Raw genomic sequence first — 21,513 nt, forward strand, 5'->3', positions numbered from 1 at the left:
CTTCAGCTCGCACCTGTTCTCAGCTGTGTGTGAAGCAACTGGGATGAGGATCAGCACTTCCAAGTCTGACTCTATGGTACTCGTCTGGAAAAGGGTGGAGTGCCATTTCCTGGTTCGGTAGGAGATCTTGCCCCAAATGGAGGAGTTCAAGTACCTTGGTCAACCACTACTGTGTTTTTTTTTTTTATTCAGCGGGAGACCTTAGTGCGAACTTTGATGAAGTGCTATCTAACTTCTGAAGTGGCTGCAAATGTTATTAGAGTTTTTAATAATTGTCCTCCAATAGTTTTACCTGCACACTGCGATTTTATTTTTGACCATTTTAATCACAACCTCAAATCCAGGCTTGACGCTGTTGCTCCTCTAAAATCAAGAAAGGTAATTTTAAAACCAATACCTTCATGGAGAAATGATGAGGAAATCAAAAAACTAAAAATACATTGCAGGACAGCAGAAAAGAAATGGAGAAGGAATAAACTAATGATTAAAGGCCTACTGAAACCCACTACTACCGACCACGCAGTCTGATAGTTTATATTTCAATGATGAAATCTTAACATTGCAACACATGCCAATACGGCCGGGTTAACTTATAACTTGAACTTAAATTTCCCGCTAAACTTCCGGTTGAAAACGTCTATGTATGATGACGTATGCGCGTGACGTCAATGGTTGAAACGGAAGTATTCGGACACATTGTATGCAATACAAAAAGCTCTGTTTTCATCGCAAAATTCCACAGTATTCTGGACATCTGTGTTGGTGAATCTTTTGCAATTTGTTTAATGAACAATGAAGACTGCAAAGAAGAAAGCTGTAGGTGGGATCGATGTATTAGCGACTGGCTGCAGCAACACAACCAGGAGGACTTTGACTTGGATAGCAGCGCGCTATCCGACGCTATCCGCCGACCGCATCGATGATCGGGTGAAGTCCTTCGTCGCTCCACCGATCGCTGGAACACAGGTGAGCACGGGTGTTAACAGCATTGTTAAGCTTCGCCAGGCTGGAAAGCATTAACCGTGTAGTTACAGGTCCATGGTTTAATAGTATTGTTGATTTTCTGTCTATCCTTCCAGCCAGGGGTTTATTTCTTTTGTTTCTATCTGCAGTTAAGCCCAATGCTATCACGTTAGCTCCGTAGCTAAAGTGCTTCGCCGATGTATTGTCGTGGAGATAAAAGTCACTGTGAATGTCCATTTTCAAGAGGATATAGTATCCGAGGTGGTTTAAAATACAAATCCGTGATCCACAATAGAAAAAGGAGAAAGTGTGGGTGAGCCCTTGTACCTAAGTTACGGTCAGAGCGAAAAAAGATACGTCCTGCACTGCACTCTAGTCCTTCACTCTTACGTTCCTCATCCACAAATCTTTCATCCTCGCTCAAATTAATGGGGTAATTGTCGCTTTTTCGGTCCGAATCGCTCTCGCTGCTGGTGTAAACAATGGGGAAATGTGAGGAGCCTTTCAACCTGCGACGTCACGCTACTTCCGGTACAAGCAAGGCTTTTTTTATCAGCGACCAAAAGTTGCGAACTTTATCGTCGATGTTCTCTACTAAATCCTTTCAGCAAAAATATGGCAATATCGCAAAATCTATGACACATAGAATGGATCTGCTATCCCCGTTTAAATAAAAAAAATTAATTTCAGTAGGCCTTTAACTACTAAATATAACGGGAACAGCTAAGAATATACAACACCGCGGTTAAGAATGCAAGAACCACTTTTTTGCAATTTAAATGCTGACAATTACCGACATGTATCAAACCTTCCTTTTTTAAGTAAAATAAAAAATAAAAACATGTTTTTAAATAACTATTACATTTTTTTTTAAACAAATCTAACACCTTACAGAAGTTTCAGTCTGGCTTTAAGGTGAACAACAGTACAGACACTGCCCTTTAAAAGATGATGAATGATCCAGTGCTGACTCTCAAAAACTGTCAGTTTTGTTTCTCGTGCTGCCTTCGATACAGTATATCACCTCATTCTTTCCAAGGGAAACTGCACTTTTTTTGGGGGGGGGGGGAATTTTGCCTTTTGTTCACAATAATTATGAGAGACAAAAGCACAAATGTCTTATTTTTTTAATTTTAAAGATGATAAAAAGCGCTTGCATGATGCAGCTAATGGTAGTCCCCGTTGTAGCCTTCAAAGCCCTCTAAAACAACTTCAAAACCCTCCATCAATGTGTTGTATACACACTGCAAATATATATATATATATATATATATATATATATATATATATATATATATATATATATATATATAGTAGTAACAGACACATTCATAATATGTAATAGTACATTATTTACCGTATTTTGGTGATTTTAATCATTACCGGAACTAATTCCTCTCCGCATTTATTTCCGTTTCCATAGCAGCGCACTTTCAACTTCCGGCAACAACAGTGTGTTCCTGCTTCCAGAAACAAAGGCGTGTGTGTCTTCTTATCATGGCAGATTCGGTAACAAACATCGCAGACGTCTATTTTTGGACAAATGAGGATTCGGAACCTTATCTATTTAAATCTGCATACATGTAGGTTGAACTACTGCTTTTAGAAGCCAGCACGAAGGAAGAGTGAGACGTTGGAGCAGATGGAAGCCGAGAGATTGAGGTGAAAGTGACAAAAAGCTGCAGAATGTAGCACATCACGCAGCACGTCATGCTTGTATCATGACAGCTTACGCTGTCTGGCTCGCTGTGTACAAACAAAACAGGAAATGTGGGCTAATACGTTACAATGTAATTTGATTGTTCATGTTTTTCAGTCAGTACAGATTGGTGTCGTAATTCAGTGTTGTGCATTACAAACTGCATACTGACGTGTTACTACGCTAGACAGTTCCTCAGTGTTCGCTCTTTCAAAACCAATGTCGCTACAGTTTGGTTCTTATACAGGTTACGGAACGTGAATTAAGTATTGGTGAAGGTTTTTGATTGCATTGTTCAAGTGATTTAAAGGTAGAATTCATTGATCCTATTAGCTGCATTGCTAGCCAGCAAGAATGAGCCGATATTTACGTGTAAGAATGCAAAAAAAAACCAAAACTTTTGTCTTCTTGTCTTTATAATGACTGTGAACGATAAGCAAAATTCCATGAAAAAAAGTGCAGTTTTTACATTTTTAAATAGACTCAAACACTGCGTGGGCCTCTCTGGTACTGTTCACAAATGGTTATCTTCCTATCTCTCATACAGAAATGTCTTGTTAAGTAATAGTATGGATTCATGCCCCTCAAAGACCTATGAAATCACATGTGGTGGGCCTCAAGGACCAATTTTAGGTCATGTTTTTTTATATATATATATATATTTAAATGATTCCACTTGGCATCAAGAGACATGGAATTATTTTCCACAGTTATCATGATGACACAAGACCAACTGTTACTTTTTTTGCATTTTAGATATTAAATCCTGGATGGCAGTTAACTTTTTACAGCTTAACCAGGACCAAGACTGAAGTTTTAGTCATTGGCCTTAAGGTTTCTAAGAGAGAAACACATCAAAACTACAATCATTGTCTTTAACTTCATCACTCCAAGTAAAAAAAACGGGCGTTGTTTTCTACTCTGAGCTCAGTTTCACGTGGAAAAAATATTACAAAAACTGTCATGATCCTTGGTCCGGATCATGTTTTTGTATTTTCTGTTAGTTTTGGACTCCTTTGGTTCCTGTTTGTGACACCTCTGAGTTTGGTTTGGTTGCCATGGCTGCTTATTGTTTTCACCTGCCTCTGGTGTTCGGGACGCTTACCTGTTTCTCATCAGAGGCATTATTTAAGCCTGCCTTTGCCGGTCAGTCGGCTTGGCGTCATTGTTCGCTTCATGCCTGGTCCACGTAAGATTTGTTTGTTCATGCCACAGCTAGTAAGTTTTCCTTGCCATAGTTTATGCTAAGTGTTAGTTTAGCTCCAAGTGCGATCAGCGCGTTGTGCCTTCGCCTTGTGTTCCTTTTGTTGTACTACTTTGATTTTTGAGAATTAAATCATGTTCTTACCTGCACGCTTTGTCTGGAATGGTCCGTCTGCATTTTGGGAGAACGAACCCCGCAGTAAGCTGCGAAAACCATGTTGTGTCAAAAACAGGTTTTTATCATCTTAAGAATATATATAGCCAGAATTGCCTTTCTGCCACTGTGGGCTAGAAAAGAGCTTTAATTGATATGCAGCGGAGGCTGCTTTTTAAATGTTAATATCACAGACAATCACCCTCATTTCATTGTGGCAGCCGAAATCTTGATTAAAATGTGATTAATTGTGCAGCCCTACAAGAAAGTCATGACAAATACAAATACTTCTTACATTTTACACAAAAAGGTCTACGATCACAAGAGAGTCTATTATGATAAGAACTATCTTTTTGTAGCTCTGCAATAGTATATATATACTATCTCTCTATTTAATAGAGCTCTGCAATAGAGAGATATTGAAATGATGGGCCAAATCCAGTTCATTATGTTCATTCAATAAGTGGTCAAATTCAATACATGTTGAGTTTCTTACAATCAGACAAGTCAGGACAATTAGGATAACAGGATTATTCACATTCCAAAACATACCAAAGTAAAAAAAAAAACTAAAAAAAACGCCCCCATCTATTTTACCTATAGCATGCCTAAATATAAGGAAGGCAACATACATACATCCAATGAATAATTAAAAAAGTTCAGTAGCAGATTCCTAAAAACAACATGTCATATAGAGGTCATGTCCTTAACAACAGAGCACTTCTGTCACATGGAGTATCTTTGACGAACATGTTCCTTGTGCTTTAGTTAAATATTGATAGCTTGTTATTAGTTTGTTTTATTGTGAGCAGGACAACACCAAAAAGTTTTAAGAAAAAACTACTACATTTTGGTGCTTTGCTTTTTTTAATTTTGCGCATGAATTAGGGATGCACAGTTAACATCTTGTTTGACTATAAAGAAAAAAAAATATTTTTTAATTTTTATATAGTGTTCTTAATGGGATGGGAGAAGCTTTAGTTATGATCACAATGAATGGTAAATGCATTGTTTAGTTCATTATGGCAGTGTATTTGCTTGTTTGTGAGAAGAATTAGACAACTAAATTACCTGATTAAGTGGTGCGGGTCTAATAAGAATCTACAAATTTTTGTTGCATGATTTTTGTGCATTTTATTCTTTACATATTGTGTAATATTTCAGTGGAAAATTACAGAGGCCGAGAAGAGTCACACAAAATGCAAACGCCACAACACAACAAGTTTAAGCCGCAACATAACAACATAAAGCCACAAAGCAGCAAATTTCACCCACAAAACAATTTTAAAATCCATTACAGATGTAAACGCTACAACACAACAACATAATGCCACAACATGACAACATTAAGCGACAACGAAAGTGACAAACACAACGGAAGTGACAGCAGACCAAGTTTTGCCGGAGGACCAAGTGGCTAAGGCGGAAAGTTGAATAAGTTGTATCGAACAAAGTTGGAAAACTTAGTAAAAGTAAGCTCATGTGATCAATGTGTTACTTCAGTTGTTGCTTCATGTTGTGCTGTGGCTTAAAGTTGTGTTAGTGGCTTTGTGTTAGTGGCTTTATGTTGTGGTGTTGTGGCATAAAGTTGTTGTGTTGCGTTAGTTGTGGCTTGTGGCGGCTGAGAGTTGTGGTTTTGTGGTTGAAAGTTGTATTTGTTGTGGCGCTTACAATTGTTGCGACCTTTCTCAGCCACCGTAGAAAATGATGAAAATGAGTAAGAGATTGGTATTCAACAAGTGCTGTCAAATGATTATTCTTTTAAATCAGATTAATTAGACCTAATTTGTTGTGTGGTCCTTCACTTTTAATTTTGATTAATCACAATTAATCAGTTATTTACTTGCTTGAGTAGTTTCAACATTTCAAAAAAGACACCAATATTTTTAACGCAATAACGCATTTACTATAGAGCTGTCAAACGATTATTTTTTTAAATAAGATTAATCAATTTTACATTTTGATTAATATTGATTAATAACAGTTATTTACTTGCTTGCACAATTTCAACTTTAAAAAACAACCCGCTATTTTTACACAAACGCATTAACGCCTTAACTATAGTGCTGTCAAACGATTATTCTTTGAAATCAGATTAATCACACTTTTAAATTTTGATTAATCGTGATTATTTACAATGATTTTCTTGCTTGCATAATTTAAATACAAAAAACAACAATATTTTGACACATATGCATTAACGTGTGTTACATTTAGCGCTGTCAAACGATTATTGTCATAAGTGAGATTAATCACACTTTGAAATTTAGATTAATCACAACGAATATAATATTTGCTTGTATAGTTAAAATGTTTATAAATACCCCAATATTGTAAAACAAATGCATTAACACGCTACATGATAAACGATAAATGATAAATGGGTTATACTTGTATAGCGCTTTTCTACCTTCAAGGTACTCAAAGCGCTTTGACAGTATTTCCACATTCACACATTCACACACACATTCACACACTGATGGCGGGAGCTGCCATGCAAGGCGCTAACCAGCAGCCATCAGGAGCAAGGGTGAAGTGTCTTGCCCAAGGACACAGCGGACGTGACTAGGATGGTAGAAGGTGGGGATTGAACCCCAGTAACCAGCAACCTTCCGATTGCTGGCACGGCCACTCTACCAATTTCGCCACGCCGCATTGCTATGCAGCAGCTTGAAAACGCATCTTGGGAGTGTAGAGCGATTTGGCAAAAAACACCCGTCATTTCTGTCAATTTCATGGCTGGCTCAAAGCGTGAACACTCTGTGATCACATACGACCGACAGACAATTCTGGATGTGGATGGATTGGGTCGTTATAGACTGAAAGATGCATGTACGGTGGACCTCCTCGCTAGCATGGGAATACTTCGCGGGCTACATCGAGCTGCCTTTGTAGCAGCGGAGTCAAGTGCTAGCGGTGACCGCCAATGGAGACGACGTAAGCGGTGTGAGCGGAAGCAGAAGCGGGGATGCCGAGCGGGGCTAACAACAAAGGGAAAAGCTAACCAAAGAAGCGTGGAGTCTCCGGCAACAGCCATTTAAACTAGAACTAGCCGGCGCCAGGCTGGATAATCCCTGCACACATAGCAATTCTCTTAGGATAAAACACAACTCACATAATGTTTTTTCTTTTGTGACGATGTCAGAGGCAGACATGCAATCTACTGAGGTGGCTAACTATGATGCGTTCAGTTTATCGCAACATCTAGCAAACAATCGGACAATTCCCGTCGTATCAATTCCTAGATATGGTCGAAACTATTTAAAGTCCACTACGCATAATAAACACAACATTATTAATATTGCTACTTCGGATAATTTCAACAAACAATCCTCAAAACAGCCCACTACCTATAATACGGGCTTTTTAAACATAAGATCATTATCTTCCAAAACGTTATTAGTTAATGAAGTCATTAGAGACAACAAACTTGACGTCGTTGGTCTCGCCGAGACCTGGCTCAAACCAGACGATTTTTTTGCGCTAAATGAGGCATCTCCTCCTAACTATACCAATGCACATGTTGCCCAACCTCTTAAAAGGGGTGGGGGTGTCGCACTAATATACAATGAAAACTATAATTTTACACCTAACCTAAATAATAAATATAACTCGTTTGAGGTGCTCACTTTGAGGTTTGTCACACCGCTGCCTCTCCACCTGGCTGTTATCTACCGCCCCCCTGGGCCCTATTCGGACTTCATCAGTGAATTCTCAGAGTTTGTTGCTGATCTAGTGACGCACGCCGACAATATAATCATAATGGGGGACTTTAATATCCATATGAATACCCCATCGGACCCTCCATGCGTGGCGCTCCAGACTATAATTGATAGCTGTGGTCTTACACAAATAATAAATTAACCCACGCATCGCAACGGTAATACGATAGATCTAGTGCTTGTCAGGGGTGTCACCACCTCTAAAGTTACGATACTCCCGTACACTAAAGTAATGTCCGATCATTACCTTATAAAATTCGAAGTTCTGACTCATTGTCAACAAACTAATAATAATAATAATAACTACTATAGCAGCCGCAACATTAATGCTGCCACAACGACGACTCTTACTGACCTACTGCCTTCGGTAATGGCACCATTCCCAAATTATGTGGACTCTATTGAACCTACGCCTAAGCAACTTTAACAACGCATGTGGAACATCTATTGATAACCTCACTACAAGCTGAAAAGGCACCGCTAAGCTAAAAGGGCCTAGGCGTACCCCATGGTTTACAGAAGAAACTAAAGCCAGAAATTATCATGTAGAAAGCTGGAACGCAAATGGCGTGCGACTAACTTGAGGTTTTCCATCAAGCATGGTGTGATAGTTTAATAACTTATAAACGCATGCTTACCTCAGCTAAAGCTGAATATTACTCAAATCTCATCCACCTCAACAAAAATGATCCTAAATTTTTGTTTAGTACAGTAGCATCGCTAACCCAACAAGGGACTCCTCCCAGTAGCTCCACCCACTCAGCAGATGACTTTATGAATTTCTTTAATAAGAAAATTGAAGTCATTAGAAAAGAGATTAAAGACAATGCATCTCAGCTACAACTGGGTTCTATTAACACAAATACAACTGTATATACGACGGATACCGCCCTCCAAAATAGTTTGTCTCTCTTTGATTAAATAACATTGGAGGAATTGTCAAAATGTGTAAATGGGACAGAACAAACTTGACCCAATTCCTGGGAAACTTATCAAGGAGCTTTTTGTATTATTAGGTCCATCAGTGTTAAATATTATAAACTTATCACTTTCCTCTGGCACTGTTCCCCTAGCATTCAAAAAAGCGGTTATTCATCCTCTACTCAAAAGACCTAACCTCGATCCTGATCTCCTGGTAAACTACCGGCCGGTGTCCCACCTTCCGTTTATCTCGAAAATCCTCGAAAAATTTTTCGCACAGCAGCTAAATGAACACTTAGCGTCTAACAATCTCTGTGAACCTTTTCAATCCGGTTTCAGGGCAAATCACTCTACGGAGACAGCCCTCGCAAAAATGACTACTGACCTATTGCTAACGATGGATTCTGATGCTTCATCTATGTTGCTGCTTCTTGATCTTAGCGCCGCTTTCGATACTGTTGATCATAATATTTCATTAGAGCGTATCAAAACGCGCATTGGGATGACAGACTTAGCCTTGTCTTGGTTTAACTCTTATCTTACTGGCAGGATGCAGTGTGTCTCCCATAACAATGTGACCTCGGACTGTGTTAAGGTAACGTGCGGAGTTCCCCAGGGTTCGGTTCTTGGCCCTGCACTCTTTAGTATTTACATGCTGCCGCTAGGTGACATCATACGCAAATACGGTGTTAGCTTTCACTGTTATGCTGATGACACTCAACTCTACATGCCCCTAAAGCTGACCAACACGCCGGATTGTAGTCAGCTGGAGGCGTGTCTTAATGAAATTAAACAATGGATGTCCGCTAACTTTTTGCAACTCAACGCTAAGAAAACGGAAATGCTGATTATCGGTCCTGCTCAACACCGACATCTATTTAATAATACCACCTCAACATTTGACAACCAAACAATTAAACAAGGCGACTCGGTAAAGAATCTGGGTATTATCTTCGACCCAACTCTCTCGTTTGAGTCACACATTAAGAGTGTTACTAAAACGGCCTTCTTTCATCTCCGTAATATCGCTAAAATTCGTTCCATTTTGTCCACAAGCGATGCTGAGATCATTATCCATGCGTTCGTTACATCTCGTCTCGATTACTGTAACGTTTTATTTTTGGGCCTCCCTATGTCTAGCATTAAAAGATTACAGATGGTACAAAATGCGGCTGCTAGACTTCTGACAAAAACAAGAAAGTTTGATCATATTACGCCTATACTGGCTCACTTGCACTGGCTTCCTGTGCACCTAAGATGTGACTTTAAGGTTTTACTACTTACGTATAAAATACTACACGGTCAAGCTCCTACCTATCTTGCCGATTGTATTGTACCATATGTCCGGCAAGAAATCGGCGTTCAAAGAACTCCGGCTTATTAGTGATTCCCAGAGCCCAAAAAAAGTCTGCGGGCTATAGAGCGTTTTCTATTCGGGCTCCAATACTATGGAATGCCCTCCCGGTAAAAGTTAGAGATGCTACCTCAGTAGAAGCATTTAAGTATCATCTTAAAACTCATTTGTATACTCTAGCCTTTAAATAGACTCCCTTTTTAGACCAGTTGATCTGCCGTTTCTTTTCTTTTCTTTTGTACTCTGCTCCCAACCCGGGGTGGACCGCTAGCCTGTGCATCGGATGGGGACATCTCTACGCTGCTGACCGGTCTCCGCTCGGGATGGTTCCTGCTGACCCCACTATGGACTGGACTTTCGCTGATGGGTTGGACTTTCACAATATTATGTCAGACCCACTCGACATCCATTGCTTTCGGTCTCCCCTAGAGGGGAGGGGTTACCCACATATGCGGTCCTCTCCAAGGTTTCTCATAGTCATTCACATTGACGTCCCACTGGGGTGAGTTTTCCTTGCCCGTATGTGGGCTCTTTACCGAGGATGTCGTTGTGGCTTGTACAGCCCTTTGAGACACTTGTGATTTAGGGCTATATAAATAAACATTGATTGATTGATTGATTGATTGATTGATTGACTAACTATATTGCTGTCTGTGGGGAGGCGGGGCCGGCGGACCGAGAGCGAGACGTGTCCCACTGGGACCGACTACGAGACGGCGGCAAGGAGGCGTGGCCGGCAGCCCGACAGAGAAGCAGGGCACACCGGAGCCCGCTCCAAGATGGCGGCGAGGAGGCGTGGACGACGAGCGGGCAGCAAGGCGGGGCACGCCGGGAGCGACGACGCAATCGAAATGGACTGCAGGTGCGTGGATCGGGCAGCTGGGCACAATTAATTAACCTCCTCTCACTGAATGAAAGGGGAGCAGCAGAGGGGGACGAGGAGGAGAAGGAGACGGAGAGGGACGAAAAGAGACAGACCCAATGAGAGGCAGATGCGGAGCGAGAGCGCAAGAGAGCCAGAGGGAGACGACGATGCAGGCGGCTGAAAAGCAGGCAGCGGAGCGAGTAGCCGGTGGAGCCGGAGTTGAAAAGCGCCCGGTGAAAGAAGACAAAGGTTTATTTGCAAAAATAAAGAAGTCTACACCTGCTCCCGACAATGTCCTTCCTTGATGGTCCTTGGAACCCACCCGACAGCTTGAGACTGTCACACTGTCAAACGATTATTTTTTTTAAATCAGATTAATACCACTTAAAAGTTTTGACTAGCTGAGATACTGAGACTGCATAATATATCCATCCATCCATTTTCTACCGCTTGTCCCTTTTTGGGTCACGGGGGGTGCTGGAGCCTATCTCAGCTGCATAACATACTGTAAAGTTAAAAACAAGACCATAATATTTTGACACAAATACATAATGCGTCAACTTTGACAAGCCCTACATTAAACAAATGTCCCTGTTTGTGGAACATGAAATTAAATGCTTTAGGAATGTTTTGCACTTTTGTTTCCATGCCAGTGTTGTATAGCGCAAAATAATGGGGCTGCAGTGACTGTTTGGCTTAGTATTTCGAAATTCGGAAACTTAGAAATAGGTTGGGCTGTAGTTCCTGAATTGTAAAGGCCATAATTTGGTTAAACTTTCCTTTAGAATATCGCTAATTCGATATATAAATCTAAATCCCCAGTGGCCTTGTCACAATTCAGTCTAATTGGATATTTGGGAGGCCAAAAATAGTAGCAGAATATTGAATAGTGGCCGTGTCAAACATCCTAATGGAAAAAGAGGTCAAGTGGAAAAGTCATCTTGATGCACGCCTCAAAAGTGATTATTCGCATATAATTTCCCCTCTTGCTAAGATGTGGTCAGTCACCGGAGCCACGCTAATGACCGAGTTAAACTCCGGAACAAATAAGAGAAGTCTTTCAGCCTTCCAAATATAGACACACAAAAGATTGTAAGACAGGGAGCTAGAAAATAATTAAAGTCTAGATGACGCGTGGTGCCACGAGAGCATCCGACTGAGACACTTTCACCTCAATACACCGAGAGGACGGGTTTTTCACATCAAGCACTTTGTGCCAGACACAATAACTCGTCTCTATCCAGGATTTTATTTGACATCTGAGGAAGGAAATCGGGCGAAGGAGACATTGCAAAGTAAAGCAAATCTCCTTAAAGGCTGCTTGACTTTTTTGTTGGCTCAGATGCTGGCTAAAGGGGGCTGATGTATAAAAATAACACCTTGTGACCCATATTTGCCTCAAAAATAACTCCTCTATAAGACCCGAAAACAGGAACATGGGAGTTAGAAATCAAATCTGATTTGCATTTCAGTCACACTCCCGATGCCAGCAGCGTTTTTTAAGAAGAAAAAAAAAAGGGAGAGAGACTTGGTATCAGATATTTTTAATTAGCTCATTGTGCACTCTGATTTATGGGGCTATTAAAAAAAACTACCTTCCTCGTTCTATGAATCTAAAATCACGTGTTTCCATTCAACTCTGATCTTTGCATGACCTTTCATCCACCAAGCAGTTCTACTTGAGAAGATCTTCATTAGAGAGCGGATGTGGTCTCCATCATCAGTCCACCATGCGATCACCTCCCTGTCTATTGCTTTAATCGCACCCAATAAAATTAAACTGCTAATGAACGTCAAGTGTAAACTTCTTCTCACTCCTTTTCAAATATGTTAAAAAAAAAATTTAAAAAATAAATAAAAAAGTCTAATACTCATTTGTTTTCGTTTTTTATTCTCCATTGTTTTCATTTTGTTATAATGGCTGTTAAGGCATTTGAAATAAAAAACATATCAATCAATCAATCAATCAATACACCAAGAAAGATGAACTACAAATAAGTATTTATAGGCGATTCCCGCCACATAAATACTTCCCTATGTGGAAAAGAAAATCCTGACAGGTGAGGAATTGGAAAGACTGCACACTAATGAATGCGGATCCCGATCCATATCCCAATCCATGCTCTAATGAGAGGAGCCGAAGGCCTTTGCCTGCAGTGTTGCCTTGGTTAAGCTAACATATACTGTATGTGCATATTACCCTTTTACCTCTAAGTCAGTACTCTGCAACTTCACCTCTGCATGGATGGATGTTTTTTTTTTGAGTGACAGGGAGCGCCTTGCAATATAGTCAGGTGTCTACGGTGAAAATGAATACAGTGGAGCCTAGCTTTTGGCTAGCAATAGTGCCAAGGAGAAACCTAAGATTAAAAACTTTTTATGGCATAGCTTTCCTGGATGTGACCATTTCCGACCTCGTTACTGGAACGCTCATAACTCTGCGGTGGCGTCATTCCAAGCTACGACTTCCAACTTCCGAGCTTAATGGAACGCACCATAAGATGTTGACCTTTTTTTTTTTTTTTTTATCAATTGAAATTACTTAAACCAGGGGTGTCCAAAGTGCGGCCCGGGGACCATTTGCGGCCCGCAGCTAATTGTTTACCGGACCGCCACACATTCTGCAACAATATCAAAATTGATAGTATTGTAAAAATTAAAAAAAAACATTTAAAAAAGTGGAATGAGGCGAAATCTAACAAGAAAAAGTTGCAATGTTGACACAAAGCTGCCATGCAGGCTGTTTTTTTCCCCGTTTGTCTTTCTTTATTTTTCTTTTTTTTGCCATTGCTCCAAAAAAAAACTTATAAAAATCTATGTTATAATGAATTATTGACCTATTCAAGGCTCCAATTACTTCAATAATTTCACTTTAAAATGTTTTATGTGGAAAAAATATTGCATATATTGTGTGGTTGCCTTATAAAAACATCAAACATTTCTTTGACAAAAGAGCATACTGTAAAAACAAACAAAATAATAGTTCAAACGTAAAATCGACAGATATATCTGAAGTTGATCTTGTAACTTAAGTGTTGAAAGTAAAAAAAAACTAATAAAAATGTATCACTTTATGAGTGGGGGACCTTTTGGATGTCTTTGACAGAAAAGGCATAACATTTTTTATTTATGTATTTTACTTTTTATCATCAACCTGAAGTTGATATAGAGATTTACTGTAAGCGTTAAATAAAAAATAATAATAATAATTTTACTTATTGTTAACGGCAGCAGAGGGGTTAGTGCGTCTGCCTCACAATACGAAGGTCCTGAGTTGTCGTGAGTTCAATCCCGGGCTCGGGATCTTTCTGTGTGGAGTTTGCATGTTCTCCCCGTGACTGCGTGGGTTCCCTCCGGGTACTCCGGCTTCCTCCCACCTCCAAAGACATGCACCTGGGGATAGGTTGATTGGCAACACTAAATTGGCCCTAGTGTGTGAATGTGAGTGTGAATGTTGTCTGTCTATCTGTGTTGGCCCTGTGATCAGTTGGCGACTTGTCCGGGGTGTACCCCGCCTTCCGCCCGTTTGTAGCTGAGATAGGCTCCAGCGCCCCCCGCGACCCCGAAGGGAATGAGCGGTAGAAAATGGATGGATGGATGGATGGATTAACGGTTTAATGACTGAGACCCTTTATGGTCCCCGGGAGCCCTAAAGGTTAAAAAAAAAATCCATATATTTTGTTATGGTTTGAAAATGAAAAATATCAAAATGGCCCCTGCATGCTTACATTTTTCCGTGTGTGGCCCTCAGTGGAAAAAGTTTGGACACCCCTGACTTAAACAGAGCACAATAGTAGGTATAAAAAAACACTAACCTGTTTGTCATCGGTCTTCAAGTTGGAGTGGAGTGGTAATTTGTTTTTTTGGCAACACCCAGTGGCCACAGTAATTCATTCATGACGCAGCAAGTTGAATGACGTTTGTTACTGATTATTTTCTAACAAGTAATTTGCAAATATCATTATTGAATACCTGTTTGTATTGACAAATGTGTTTAGATTGCATTTGCTGGGTCGCCTTGGTTTCACGCACATGGATGTCAAACAACGTATTGCTAGCGAGAAGCCAATTGAAAGCAAAGTGAAAATGTTGTACATGCACTGTTTTTTTTGTGTTGGTTCCAGTTGATATTTAGAATTCAATGCATATTAAGAGTTTCTAGGATAGGGAAACAGTTGATAAACAAATAATAAATGCAGAAAAGGTTGCTGCTGACCACTTTATCAATGTGTGTACGAACTTAAACTTTAAAAGCCTGTTTTGTAGCGGTTGATTTAAGGACATAATTCACCACACCTGTTATTTGACTTTGTCATCATCATTCACCGTACTGTTCTATTGTGTACATGACAATGTTGTTATTTGTGTGCAGTTAAGAGCGAGTAATTCGGCGCGGCCCCTTTAAGTGGCCGTCAGTAGATTCTCACAAAGGTGGGGGTTTGTTGTTCTCGCGATATTTTGAGTGTTTGTGATGAAAGCATTCATTCTTGCTTGTGCTTTGATTAATAAACGACGCACACGTTTTTGTGTGTCAACTACACGTCAAGTGGTTTATCTTTCACGCTACGAGCACAACACTGGTGACCCCGACGCTTCACTGAACGGATTCAGTGATTCTTATCGACCATGACGGCGAATGCGGTTTCTCTAAAGCTGCCCGAGTTCTGGGAAACTTCCGCGACCGCATGGTTTGCCCAGGCGGAGGCACAGTTTGCCCTGCGTGGTATCACCGAGGACGACACTAAGTTTTATTATGTCGTGTCCTCCCTCGGCAGCGCGACGGCGACCAAAGTGGTTAACGCCATTACGCACCCGCCGGAGAGGAACAAGTACCGCACGTTGAAGGCTCACCTCTTACAGACATTTCATCTTTCCGACGCGGAGCGAGCTAACCGCCTTTTTTCGTTGCAGGGGCTTGGCGATTGCAAGCCCTCTGAACTAATGAACAACATGCTAGGACTCTTAGGTGAGCACAGACCTGGATTCTTCTTTGTGCAGTATTTCCTGAGACTCCTGCTTACTCAGGTGCGGGCAGCTTTAGCCAACACCACCATTTTGGACTGCCGCGAACTAGCTGCTGAAGCTGATAAGTTTTTTTTTAGCTTCCCAACCGGCATATGTGGCTGCTTTCCTTCCGGCTGAGACAGAAAGACCCGTGGCAGATTCTTCCACTCTCGCTGCTGCTGCTGCTGCGCCCCCCTGGCGGCAACCGGATTCTGGACTATGTTTTTTCCACGCAAAGTTCGGGACCAAAGCTAGGCGGTGCCGTCCCCCGTGCAGTTTTCGTGGACCGCGGCCGGGAAACGCCGGGGCCGGCGCTCAGCAGTGGCCATGAGCATCTGCAGTACTGGCAGGCTGCTCTTCATCCAGGACTCCCTCTCTGGACGACGGTTCCTGTGTGACACCGGTGCGCAGAGGAGCATCCTGCCAGCATCAAGGTTGGACATGCTGTCTGAGTCACATGGCCCCCCCATGGAAGCGGCCAATGGCAGCCCTATCCGCACTTATGGAATACGGTACGTGGAATTGTGTTTTGGTGGACAGCGTTTCAGTTGGAACTTCGTGACTGCTAAAGTGACGGTGCCGCTCATCGGTGCAGATTTTGTCTGTGCTTTCGGCCTCCTTGTGGATGTAAAAAACAGGCGTTTGGTGGATGCGATTACGTTCTGCTCACACAAGTGCAGTCTCAGCGCGACAAACTCCATCAGGCTTTCCAGCATGCTACCCACCGCAGACGTTTTTCTGCGCCTCCTCGCTGAGTTCCCCACCCTGGCGCAGCCCACGTTCTCGTCATCTACCGCCAAGCATGGTGTGGAACACCACATTGCCACCACGGGCCCCCCTGTGCACGCACGAGCCCGGCGCCTGGACCCTGCTAAGCTCTCCATCGCTAGAGCTGAATTCGAGACCATGGAACGCCTCGGGATCATTCGCCGCTCAGACAGCCCGTGGGCGTCGCCCCTCCACATGGTGGAGAAGCCCGGAGGTGGTTGGCGGCCATGCGGTGATTACTGCAGACTCAACGACGCGACTACCCCGGACCGTTATCCAGTACCCCACATACAAGACTTTTCCGCCAACCTCGCTGGGAAAACTGTGTTTTCTAAGGTAGATCTCGTCCGGGGCTATCATCAGGTGCCGGTCCACCCCTCTGATATCCCGAAGACAGCGGTCATCACCCCATTTGGACTGTTTGAATTTTTACGTATGCCTTTTGGCCTTAAGAGTGCCGCACAGACTTTCCAGCGGTTGATGGACTCTGTTTGACCTGATTTGCCGTTTCTGTTTGTCTATTTGGACGATATCCTGGTCGCGAGCACCTCTCAGGCCGAGCATGTGACCCACCTCAGGTCCCTTTTTCAGCGCCTTAGCCAACAAAGGCTCATTGTCAACCCAGCTAAGTGCCAGTTCGGGTTGTCTGTTATCGACTTCCTCGGACATCGTGTCACGGAGTGCGGGGCAGTTCCCCTCCCAGCGAAGGTTGCTGCCGTCGCAAATTTCCCCCGCCCACTCACGGTTAAGGCTCTTCAGGAGTTCCTTGGCATGGTAAATTTTTACCATCGTTTCATTCCCCGGGCAGCTGACCTCATGCGGCCGCTGTACGATGCTCTTAAAGGAGCTGCTCCCAAGCACATGGTAGACTGGTCTGACGCGCAGCACAGTGCTTTTTTGGGGGTCAAGTCTGCTCTCGCTAACGCTACCCTGCTGGCACACCCATTACCCGATGCTCCTATTGCAATCACCACGGACGCGTCAGATTATGCTGTAGGTGCAGTGCATGAGCAGTGGGCGGGTGGCACTTGGCAACCTTTGGCTTTCTTTAGCAGGCAGTTGCGCCCCTGCGAGCGGAAATATAGCACATTTGACCGTGAGCTCCTTGGCCTCTATCTGGCCATACGCCATTTCCGTTCGTTGCTTGAAGGCCGGCCTTTCACAGCTTTTGTGGACCACAAACCCCTCACTTTCGCGATGGCCAAGACGGCTGAACCGTGGTCGGCTCGGCAACAGAGGCACCTCTCCTACGTCTCGGAGTTCACGACGGACATCCAGCACCTTGCTTGTAAGAGCAATGTCGTTGCCGATTGCCTTTCCCGAGCCGTCGCGAGCGCTATCCATGTGGGGCTCGATTTTGCACAAATGGCAGTTGACCAGGCCGACGACCCGGACATCCAAGCTCTGAAGGCTGCAGCCACAGAGTTACGGTTGTCTGAGGTCCCATTTGAGGACACAGGGGTTACGCTCCTTTGTGACGTCGCTACCGGTCGGCCACGGCCCCCATTGCCCCGGCGCGTGTTCGACTCCATCCACGGCCTTTCCCACCCTGGGAGGAAACCTTCCCGGCGGCTGGTTGCTGCAAAATTTGTCTGGCGTGGCCTGAAGAAAGACGTTAGGGACTGGGCTTCCACATGTGTGGCATGCCAGCGCTCAAAAGTGCACTGCCACACACGGGCCCCACTGGCACCGTTTACGGTTCCGGAGCGCCGTTTTGACCATGTCAATGTGTCAATGTGGACCTGGTCGGGCCTCTCCCATCCTCACGTGGCTGCACATACCTCCTCACGATAGTCGACAGGACCACCCGCTGGCCGGAGGCAGTACCTCTGACGTCCGCCACCTCCGTGGAGGTGGCGCGCGCGTTCATTGGTACGTGGGTTGCCCGTTTCGGTACCCCATCGGACATATCATCCGACCGGGGCTCTCAGTTCACTTCTGAGCTCTGGGCCGCTGTGGCCGAGAGCTTGGGAGTGAAACTCCACCACACGGCGGCGTATCACCCGCAGGCCAATGGTATGTGTGAGCGATTTCACAGGTCCATGAAGGCAGCGCTTAGGGCGTCCCTGAAGGACAGCGCTTGGGTAGACAAGCTCCCTTGGGTGATGCTGGGGCTTCGGACTGCCCCCAAGGAAGACTTGCAATCTTCCTCGGCAGAGTTGGTGTATGGCCAGCCCCTGCGGGTGCCAGGTGACTTTATTCCTAGCACGACGGCACCTTTGTCCGCCAGTAAGCAGCGAGCTGCTCTCCTCGATGCTGCCAAGAGTTTTGCCCCCATCCCCACTTCTCAACACGGCCTTACGCCGTCTCATGTTCCCGCTTCTTTGAGGGGAGCAGCGTTTGTTTTTGTCCGCCACGACGCCCACCGCGGTCCCCTGCAGCCTCCTTACGATGGGCCATTTCGCGTCCTAGAGAGCGGAGATAAGCATTTTCTGTTGGACATTGGGGGTCGGTCTGAAAAGATCACGGTGGACCGGCTGAAAGCGGCCCACTTGGATCTTAGTCAGCCGGTTACCACTGCCATACCCCCGCGCCGGGGTCATCCGCCCGCTCTACCTAGGCCCCATGATAATGTAATGCATCCTTCTACGCAGGCCCCCGGGACCTTAGACAGTACAGGTACCCTTCCGGTCCCCCCTACTGACTCCCCGGCGTTTGTACCAGTCCGGCGCACCCGGTCTGGTCGGCCCGTCTGTGACCCTGTCCATTGACAGTTTGTTTTCCTTTGTATGGCGAATTCTGGGGGGACGTGTGTAGCGGTTGATTTAAGGACATAATTCACCACACCTGTTATTTGACTTTGTCATCATCATTCACCGTACTGTTCTATTGTGTACATGACAATGTTGTTCTTTGTGTGCAGTTAAGAGCGAGTAATTCGGCGCAGCCCCTTTAAGTGGCCGTCAGTAGATTCTCACAAAGGTGGGGGTTTGTTGTTCCCGCAATATTTTGAGTGTTTGTGATGAAAGCGTTCATTCTTGCTTGTGCTTTGATTAATAAACGATGCACACGTTTTTGTGTGTCAACTACACGTCAAGTGGTTTATCTTTCACGCTACGAGCACAACAGTTTATGATTTATATACTTTTCCTATTCGCCATAAAACTACTAACATATGAGCATTTGTCTTTAGGAAACTTCCACATTAAATGGCTATGTGCGTTTTTGTTGTAAATTGTCTTCCGTGCAATGTCTACATAGCTACACAGTATTAATAAACTAGATGAATAAATCTCTTGTAGGCTGCATATTCCTTAGCAACAACAGACTTTATCTGGATATTGCTAAATATGTTGGAAACCAATTATTTCTGGACTACAGGGAAGCAAGTTAAATAAGCTAAACAATGACACAAAACAATAACATCACACCAATTTTACCAACTGCAGACGCCGGATTAAAGCTTACAGCAAAATATTTGCCTTGCAGCAAGAGATTAACTTCATAAACTACATTTCCATCTATCCATCCATCTTCTATAACGCTCTCTCATATTTGGGTCACGATCAGATATGTTAAAATCACTAATGCATGAATAAGTCCGGCATTGTCTTTCATGGCCTGATGCTTAATTCATCGACCAGATGTAAAGAAATGATGTGCCTCCATGGTTTTGTACTTTTTACTCCATGCGAAGCAAACATTTGAGCTACCTGCCATTAGTCTGTGTAGCAAATGTCACGCTGAACAAGGTAACATCCGCCAAAAACATCTGATCTAACTCACTAGCATTAGCTTATAGCTAGAGATGGTTTTTCCAACAATAGGGAGAAAGAAAATGAGTGTGAGAGACAGTGTTGAGAAAAAAAAGTAGATGGTATTCATTGAATTAAAAATAAATAAACCATCAAGTTTACCAACTTGCCGAAGCAATTTAAGCGTATTCATACAGTCTGCACCGTACTAAAGCAAAATGAGTCTAACGACAAACAAGAATGTTAAAATAATACCTAAACAATGGACAAATATCCATGAAATATGGAGCTGCTGATGTTGGGTCAGGTCCGAGGATGGTTTGTGAAGTCCTTTGGCACTTGTGATTAAAGATGCCATATGTAATAATTGCATGTCAAGTCATCATTTAATGGCCCTGATATGTCAAAAGGCATTAATAAATCATGTTCTTTTTGAAAACCTCTATAACTGATAACAGTAGTTCAGCCGTGATATGCGCATTTCAAAATTAGATTTACAGCCCCGAAATGTTATTGTTTTAATTTCGATGCCCCGCCCTCCACCGTTTCACCAATTAGAAAGTCTATGAGTGTGTTACATCCAGGTTGCCAGTTACGCACCGCCACCTTCGTCGAGCTACTGCCACTGGTAAAGTTACTAAACATGTCAGACCTTAGTAAATCTAAAATACATCGTTACGATTCTCAACTTATTCATGACAAAGCCAGGGACAAAACGAGGATTTGTATCGGGGATGTCTTTGAAAGATGAAGACGATTGAAGGCGAAGAATATTTTTTCATCTGACGCCAAACTTGCCAATTTCCTCCTCGAAAGGTAAGTAAGGCATTTACGTTTTCTTATTACTTGTAATAAATGGAAATAACTATATTACTATACTATATTGTCCAATACAGTCTATGATCTTGTGTAACAAAGCTAGTATCTGTACTGTAAAGTTCAAATTTGAATGACAATAAAAAGGAAGTCTAGTCTCCATGCAACAAATGCTTAGGGGCAAAGCACCATCACACTAGTGTAAATCTTAGCATGCTAGCCCGGTCAATTATACATCGACATATAGGCTAACGGGGGAAATGAATGCCCATTAGCCTGTATGTCGATGTGTCATCCAACTGACAGGGCAAAATATATTTTCCACAAATAAAATCTATGTGGATATGGG

General features: G+C 43.0%; 1 long non-coding RNA gene across 1 annotated transcript in view; it reads right to left on the reverse strand.

Moving 5' to 3' along the window:
- Nucleotides 1-820: 820 nt before the first annotated feature.
- LOC133659341 (uncharacterized) overlaps nt 821-21,513 on the reverse strand; it is a 33,506-nt gene continuing 12,813 nt past the window's right edge. The window contains exons 3-4 of the long non-coding RNA XR_009827621.1: nt 4,011-4,069; nt 821-955 (exon numbers count right to left, since the gene is read on the reverse strand). This is a non-coding gene — a long non-coding RNA (uncharacterized LOC133659341). The remainder of the gene's footprint in view (nt 956-4,010; nt 4,070-21,513) is intronic.

The sequence above is a fragment of the Entelurus aequoreus genome, linkage group LG10 (genome assembly GCF_033978785.1).
Source record: "Entelurus aequoreus isolate RoL-2023_Sb linkage group LG10, RoL_Eaeq_v1.1, whole genome shotgun sequence".
Classification (NCBI taxonomy): Eukaryota; Metazoa; Chordata; class Actinopteri; order Syngnathiformes; family Syngnathidae; genus Entelurus; species Entelurus aequoreus.